This window comes from Artibeus jamaicensis, unplaced genomic scaffold (assembly GCF_021234435.1).
Source record: "Artibeus jamaicensis isolate MK-2021 breed Jamaican fruit bat unplaced genomic scaffold, CSHL_Jam_final scaffold_754, whole genome shotgun sequence".
In the NCBI taxonomy this organism is placed as follows: Eukaryota; Metazoa; Chordata; class Mammalia; order Chiroptera; family Phyllostomidae; genus Artibeus; species Artibeus jamaicensis.
This window is the reverse complement of record NW_026522054.1, coordinates 4,664,032-4,672,427: the sequence shown is the minus strand read 5'-3', so window position 1 is coordinate 4,672,427 and position 8,396 is coordinate 4,664,032.

Sequence of the window (8,396 nt, the reverse complement as noted above, 5' to 3'; positions counted from 1 at the left end):
TCTGAGTCAGGGCCACAGCAGCTTCCTTGACGTTAAAGAAAGAGATACAAATGTTCAGCAATAGTGGTCACACAGCCAGTGGAGGATAGAGCCCTGGACCTGAAAGTGTCCTGTTGGATTCCACAGTGGGTGACATTTGCTTGTCTATTCTTCTCAGTTCCCTTCCCGCCCCTTTGCCCTTTTTTTTTTTTTTTTTTTTACAGATGTACTCAGCCTGAGCTCCAGGAGCCATACAGGGAAGTTCCCACAGTGAGCACCTCCCCACAGCATCAGACACCCAGAGCCGTGGTTCCGTCCCTGGACCCTCAGCCTCTCCATCACCTGCCTCTTGCTGGATGTGTGTGTTCTCAGGCCCCACCCCAGAACCCTGTATATGAACACAGCAAGCTGTGTTGTAGTGGGCCCTCCAGAAGATTCTGAGGAAACCAGTGGCTTAGAGGGACTCCCTGGGGCCCTTAGCTAAAGCATCCCCAAGAACTACTCCAGAATAATTCAAAGAAGTGACCAAGAACTCTCCAGGGCTCAGCTATCCATGGGTGGAAGACCATTTCCTGGGGGACTGCAATGGGCCATGGTTCTGTTGCTTCTGTGTGAATTGAGACCACACCTGCAATCTGCCCCGCAATGCTGAAAAACCTTCTAGCTGGCCTGGGCTCCGGGATTATAGCATAGGCCAAGTGGTCTTCCCTCACCAGAGCAGGGCAGGACATAGCCCATGGGGGGACTTCTTTGTCCTTGTTTCAGTCCTCCTCCCAGCAGGGCGGCTCCTCTTGTCTAAAGCTTGGTGAGGAAGACCCCATATCTGGAGGCGCTGTGGTCCCACACCTGGGGAAGGAGTGTCTTTGCTGAGAAACAGCTGAGGAGCCAAAGGTAATGAGCCAGAGAAAAAGGTCTAAGTGTCTTCTTTCATCCAGAAGGTATTAGCCAAAAACCAGATGTTCATACCACACAGACACCAGGGACAGCAGGGGGACAGCCGCAGGGAGAGGGGGTGGAGGTAGGAGGAGACGGACAGAGGAGGAGAAAATGGGGACAGAAAGAGACTTTGCTTGGAGTGACGAGGGCACAACGCAGTGTGCAGATGAGGTTTCATTGAGTTGTATACTTAAAACCTATGTGATTTCGCAAACCGTGACCCCAATAAATTCAATTTAAAAAAAGGAAAGAAGAAAAGAGTCCAAGTGTCTGCTGGCCCAGAGGAGAGGGGCAGATGCAGATGCTCCTGGCAGCTGAGAGCAGAGGGTGCAAATGCCTGGGATGAGTGCTGTGGCCCAGACTCATCTGGATAAAAGGACCAATGTTAGAGCCCTTCCAAGGGCTTTTCAAAGCTCCTTGGCTGGTTGATTGTGATGTCGCTGAGTCATGGACCACGGTCTAGAAACCACACCTGACTCTGAAAAGGAGAGAACGGATGCTGAGGATTAATGCATCCAAGCCTTTCTGAAAGGCTTGGAGTCCCTGTACCTCTCTTCCCCACACCGACGCTTCCTATGATTATGCCCCACCTCCCACCCTTCCTTTGTACTCCTCTTCCTTTGTTCATGCATGGTGACCCTAGACATTATGGAGGTCTCTCAGGGGCATGGCCCAGTCTGTATCTGCCACATGGGAAGTCGTATTTTAAGCTGCCTGGGGCTATGCATCCTAGGGTGGGGTGCAGGGGTGAGGGTCAGGGTCAGAGCTCAGTCAGTGGCAGAGGCCCCCTGGTCCTGCACTCACTCCTAGCACCTGCTCACACATTGATTTAAGACACTTGCTTAGGTTCTTAAAATCGGGGTTTCCAGTTTTGTTTGTTGTCCATAGGCTCTCATTGGGTCACCACATACTTACTTATACTTCCTACATCCTAAACATCTATGTTGCCACACAATAAAATTCAATATTTACCCTGCAGCACCTTACCCTCTCACATATTTTTACCCATCAAAAATTCTCAAATTTAATAGGAAACTCATTCAACAAGATTTACAGATTGTGGGCTATGAGGCCAGCACTACTTATGGTTGAAATTTCCAGCATCTAATGCAAAATAGGCTTCCAAGAAATATCCTTTGAATGAGTGACTAAACAACTGGGGATTTGGAGAGGAAGAAGACTGTCCCGAGAGTTCATCATTCAGCAGGGAAATGAGCACGCAGGCAAGACCCCCACTCATATCCCCACTCTGGGAGCCTCCTGGCTCACCTGACACTTGTCTGTCCCCCGCCCCACTGCTCACCCCAACCACACCAGCTTCTCAGTGTGTGAGAGAGGTGGGTGTGGGAGGTGCATCGTCCACCCACGAGCTCAGTCCACTCACCTCCCTGCAGGTGTGCTTTGGAATGAGCTCATTCTGTGGGGTTCTCAACGGTGGGAGTGTTGACATTTTGAATTGGATCTTTCTTTGTTCTTCTGTAGGACATTTACATTGTAGGATGTATAGCAACGTCCCTGCCTTCTACCCACTTGAGGTCAGGAAGAGTCCTCCTCCAGCTGTGACAAGCAGATATGTCTGCAGACATGACCAAGTGTCCCCTGGAAGGCAGAATTGCCCTCCTCTGAGAACTTTTATGGTACACCATTAGACATTCCTTCTTCAATGTGCACTGCAGATGCTGACCAAGAGCTTGTACAAGGACTTGAGGATGAGCCTGTGCATTCATCTCAGGGATACTGGCTCTTCCCAAGATCCCCAGCTCATGCAGGAGCTGGGACGTCTCGCTTGGTGAAGATACACATGTTCTTATACTTTCTCAGCAAAATGACCACTTGGCCTCCTCATATCTGTTTTTAAAGCAAATGATTCTCACTCTAACCAATAAATAATTCCATATCTTTGCTTTCACTCAAGTTCTTCCTGGGACCTAGCCTGTCCCAAACCCAGCCTGGCTGTCCTTTCACCTGCCACTTGCCACTTTTTTGTCCTGCCCCTTGGAAGCTGGATCCTCTTTCTAGTATCATTCCAGCTGCGTTCCTGGCTCGAGGGCAAGATTTGCTGACTACCAGGCAGCCGCTGCCCCGATACCCCCCAACACCAAATATCACAATGGTCTGGAAGTCCCAACAAATCAGAGAGCAAGAAGGGCACCATTTCCTTCATGCATGGAAAGTGTAATAAAAAATACCACAATTGCTACAATTTATTTACATGGTATCAGGTTACCCTGTGTATATTAGGATTCTCCAGAGAAACAGCCAATAGGATGTATGTATGTTGTCCATACATCTCTGTGTATGTATGTATGTGTGTGTGTATGCATGTATCTATCCATCTATCTATCAGTCATCTATTTATCTATTTATTATATGGAATGAGCTTATGCTCTCACTGAAGGTAAGAAGTCCCAAGATCTGAAGGCAATGAATTCTAGGCTCAGGAGACCAGTAATGTGAATTTCAATCTGAGTCTGAGTCCAAAGAGAGGAAAAGACCAGTCTGTGTCCCAGCTCCAAGACAGCCAGGCAGGAGAGAGCGGTTTTCCCTTACGCATCCTTTTTGTTCAGTTCGGGCCTTCACCTGATTGGATGAGGCCCCCCACGCCCTCAGGAGGGCAACCTGCCTTACTCAGTCTACTGATGATTCAAGTGTTAATCTCATCCAGAAACACCCAAATAAATACATGTACCCAAATAATGTTTAACCAAATATCTGGGCACAAGGCAGCCCAGTCAAGTTGACCCGTAAAGTTAACCATCATGACTGCTCTCCTGAGAGTGACCACCTACCCTTCCCATGGGTCAGTGTGGTCCTACGTAATCTCTCTTCTCATGGTGGCAGATGGCTGTCAGTAGCTGTGGCCTCATGGAGTCTTGCCTTCCCAGCAGGCCTGGCAGAAAGAATTCCTCTTCCCTAAGGAGCCAGTTCTGGGGCCAGCACCACAGGACCCAGGTGGATGGAGTGGGGAGAGGGGTCTATAAGAGGCAGGAAAGACCCCTAATGTCCACGTGAGCGTTAAAAAGGGACCAAGGTGGTGGCCTTTCAAAGATCAGGCCTGAGAGGAGTCTGTCCAATGCTGTGCCCCCACACGCTGAGCTCCCCTGAGCCCCAGCAGGCTCCTGGCTGGGCATCTCAGGGCATGCTGCTCACCTGGCCCCTGACTGTCGGTTGCCAGGGTCCTCAGGTGCCCTTTTATCATTTTCTTTCCAACTCTGGATCCACACCACCCCTCCACTCCCTCAACACCCCTTATGTTTTTCACATACTGTCCCCAACCTATGTGCCAGAGTTCTAAACATAGCCACCCAACACTAGGCTGACGCTGTAAGAACGTACAAAATCTGACGGTAGCCAAACGTCCTCCTCGGGTTCGCTAAACGCCACCACACCTCTTCACCGAGAGAAAATGAGAGCAAGGCAGAGACTTGGAGAGGCGAGTCCCACCCGCCCCCGGTGCCCTGGGTCCAGTGTGGGCACATCGTGCCTCTGGAGAGCCATAATGGGAAGTGTCGTCTCTGTGGCTGTGACCTTCCATTATTTTTGAGTAGCTGTAGCCCAACAAAAGACAAATGAAAACTCTCTCTGCTTGACATTGAAAAAATCACTGGCATGTCATATGGTAATTCATTAAAGAATTCTCATTCATCAAAACAATTCATTTTTGTTTGAAGAGGCTGAATAAGCAGTTTCTTGCTGATTTCACTGTCGGCCTCTCTGGCCACATGTGGTTCCAGCTCATTTGCAGTCATTTAATTCCTAAATATTAAGAGCTTTGGAAGGCATATGTGGAATATTTTAAATCAAATTGGGCTATTTTTACTTAGATAACTTCGTATAAATTCATTTGTTCCTTTTACATTCTTTTACAATTCTAATAGCCAGGACTTGAGTTTGATGACTTCTCAAAAAATGAACAGGAACACACCAAGTAGATTCTTTGTTTTGTTTTGTTTTTTTCAGAAATTGATATAACACCCAGTTGATTTGAGTCCATTGCTGAACTGAGCATAGGGAAATATTTTTAATATTTTTAATAATACCCCCCAATTTTGGAAATTGTTGTTTCTTAGAATCCTGAGCCCAAATTAGACTTTGTAAATGCATGTGTTACTCAGTCCTTCATGATAAAGTCCATTAATTCATTCCCTGGGTTAGCTATGTTCAAGCACCACAGAAAGATAGCTGTTGGATTTCCCCAAAACTTTTTCTCAAAAATCTTTAGTCAGGAGTGTTTCCCAATATCTAATTGGCATTACTCATCTAAAAGACTTCTGTCTTTTTAAGGACTCCATTGTTCGTCCTTTGTTTAACCCCTTCGGCTCATTGTCCTGTAAGCCCGATTCCCCAGCCACCTCCCCTCACACCTCTTCCTCTTCCCACATCCTTGTTTCTTCCACCCCCCTCCACAGAACAGGGTCTGTGAGCTCAAAATACTAACTAAGGTCACACAGGTACTTTAAAAGGGTAAGTTGACAACAAGAGAAGAGGAACCCAAGACACCAGGACTAAGGAGAAGGCTGTTACCGTTCAGCTCCTGCTGGAAGTCCCCATGAGAAGTAATTCTTAAGATTTTCCAAATCTCACACTTTCGAGAGAAGCCAGAAATCAATCTACATTGTAGTATGAAGTATTCCAATTTTAGATATGGTCATGTACTTAAAAAATCTTAAGATCATTCCTTCCCAAAGCCTTTAAGGGTCACCTAGGCCACTAGAAATTTTTTTATTCACAAGTTAACCATGCTTGAAGCAAATTTGCTTCCATTAAAATCTAATGTGTTTGCCCCTCCCCTACTCCCTGAGTGCTTAGCACAGAGATTTGCAGTAACTTGGTAAATAACTAGGGTGGGAGAGTCCTTCTCCTCCCCAGATGGTCATCTCAAGCCTTGGGACCAGAGGTCTTCCTGGGAGATAAGGAGTTCCCTTTGGCTTTGCACTTTGCCATGAGCCTCCAGACTTGGAACTCAGGTGGTTATGATGGAGGCAGAGCTACCTATTGAGCCTGGAACAAAGAAGAGCAACTGAATTCTAGTCTCCATGTGTTCACTTCTCCCTTCATAACCCCTTGTCACTGTCCCTTCACCTTCTATTAGTCCCACACCTCCACCACCACTACCAACACCAGGCAAGGCCAGGGGCAGGCTGGTCCCCATCACACACACACATCACATCCACACACGGGCACACACAGACACACACCTCCATACACGTCCACACACACGCCACATTCTCCTGGCATTTCCTGACTTGTTTTCTTCTTCTCACCTGCTCTTGATGCTCTTGTACTTGATTTTACCAAAAAATGTGGGGTGTCTCAGATTCCCAGTGCTGCCAAAGACCAAAGAAGTGGTAGGGACTTAATGATGCCATACCCTCATTAGTTCACCAGTTTGGATCATTGAGAGTTAACTTTGTTGTAATAATGGCATCTTGGATTAGCCCATTACTTAAGTTTTTGAAAGCATTTTCACACTTATCATTTCATGTTTGTCTTTACAAATTAGCCCTGTGGCTCTAGGAGTGAGAGAGCATCATCCACCCCGTTAGCCAATCAGCAACCTCCTGTCACAAAGGCTCAGACTTGCCTGATGCTGGGGATCAGACACGTGAGGGTGTCCAAGGAAATGCTGATGCCAAATATGAGAACATGATATTCATTGATGGGTATCTTCACTGAATGGTATCTCTTTTCCCTCGATTTTCCTCCTTTTGACAAAAGTAATTCATTACCAGTGGTACCCACACATACGATTAAACATTTATGGTATGGTTGACTATGGTGTTCTAATGTTGTGTCTGGTAAATCTGAGCACCGTATTTATGATGCTACTCAGCCAGTTGGTAGGAGGTCAAGGACTGGTATTTATTTCCTGAGTAGGATGGTTGGCTTATTTTTTTCTAATTAGATTGGTCCAGGTGATACAGGAAGAAGAGTAAATGTGAAGTTTTCAGACAGTGAGCCTGTCTTCACATACCTCGCTGAAATTTTTAAAAGCACCACACAGATAACTTTGCTGACTTATGATCTAGCAAGATCTTCTTCTTAGAAGCTATATCTATTATTATGAAGCCCCAACTGAATATAACCTTAAAAAACATATTATCTCCTCCAATAGCCTAAGTTGGAACAATCAGAGCAACAAAACACATAAAGCAGTATTGGATTATAAGGCAAAGTATAAAGTAAATATCCATGAGCCCATAATGTTATAAATAAATGATTGATTAAGTAAACATATGAAGGAAAACAGACAAAGCTGCTGTGCCAAAGGATTCTAAATACTGTATGTAACTCCTCACTCCTCAAGTTTGGCTGTCCATCGTGATGTCCTTCTACAGAAGACAATATGTGAGGGGAGAATAAAAGGCCAGTGGGGACAAACACTACCTGGGCCAGTGGTCAAGTGTTCGGTACCAACCGGGAAGCCACGTTGATAGTATGTACACGCCCTTGACATGATGTGACGAAAACGCCAGCCCACCTCTGTTGTCTTCCTCCCCCAAAACTTAGAACCCCCACATAAATATGAGGAGCACCTCGGAAAAACCCCTAGCGAGGGGTGTCCTGCAAAATACTTCGCTAGCACTTCCCAAAAATGTCAAGGTCGTCAAAAACAAGGAGAGTCTGAGAAACTGGAGACGTGACAACTAAATGCGACACGTCCCAGTGGGATCCTGGAAGAGAAACATGACATTAAGTAAAAGTTAAGAAACCCTGAATAAAAATGATAGACTTTTGTTAGAAGTAGTATGTCAATATTGCTTCATTGATTGTAAAGTATGTACCATTCTAATGTAAGGTATTAAAAATGAAAAGATTAAACTGGTGAGGGGAATATATGATAACTCTCTGTACTACCTTCTCAATTTTTTTTGTAAATCTAAGACTGTTTTAAGAAATAAAGTTTTTTAACGTATCATTCCCCTAGGAGATATGACAGCTGGAACACTCCAGAGCTGGCCAATCCCACAGCTCAGCTACACCCACAGCCCGGGGCTCCCTGCTCTGCTCACCCGACCTGGCTGCCTGACGTTGTTAGGAGACTGCGACAGTGCCTGTGAGTGACACGCAGACACACCAGGTGACAGGAGCAAAGGAGTGTTTTTCATTACGTTTCTTTGTTAGGGTCCTTGCCCTAGAAGCCACCAAGAGATCTCCCCTGGAGGCACCGGCCAGAACTGGGTGACGTGTCTGCTCCAGGACCAATCTCTGAAATGGTAACAGGAGGACCCCCAGGGCCCCGTGTTTCAGGACCACCCCTGAGTCTCACGGTGGGGACCTCTGAGACAACTGGGGGACTCCAGCTTCTGAGAAGCGGCTGCGCCCCCCGGCCACGCCACTTTTTCTTGCATTGTGTTCCGTCTGCTTCTGCAGGTGGAAGACGCCACTCTCGTCCCCATCAAACTCCACCCCCCCTTGTGTGTCCCTTTCTCCAACCTGCACAAGTCCTTTTGGAGGTTAATCCTTAGGGATTCTATATG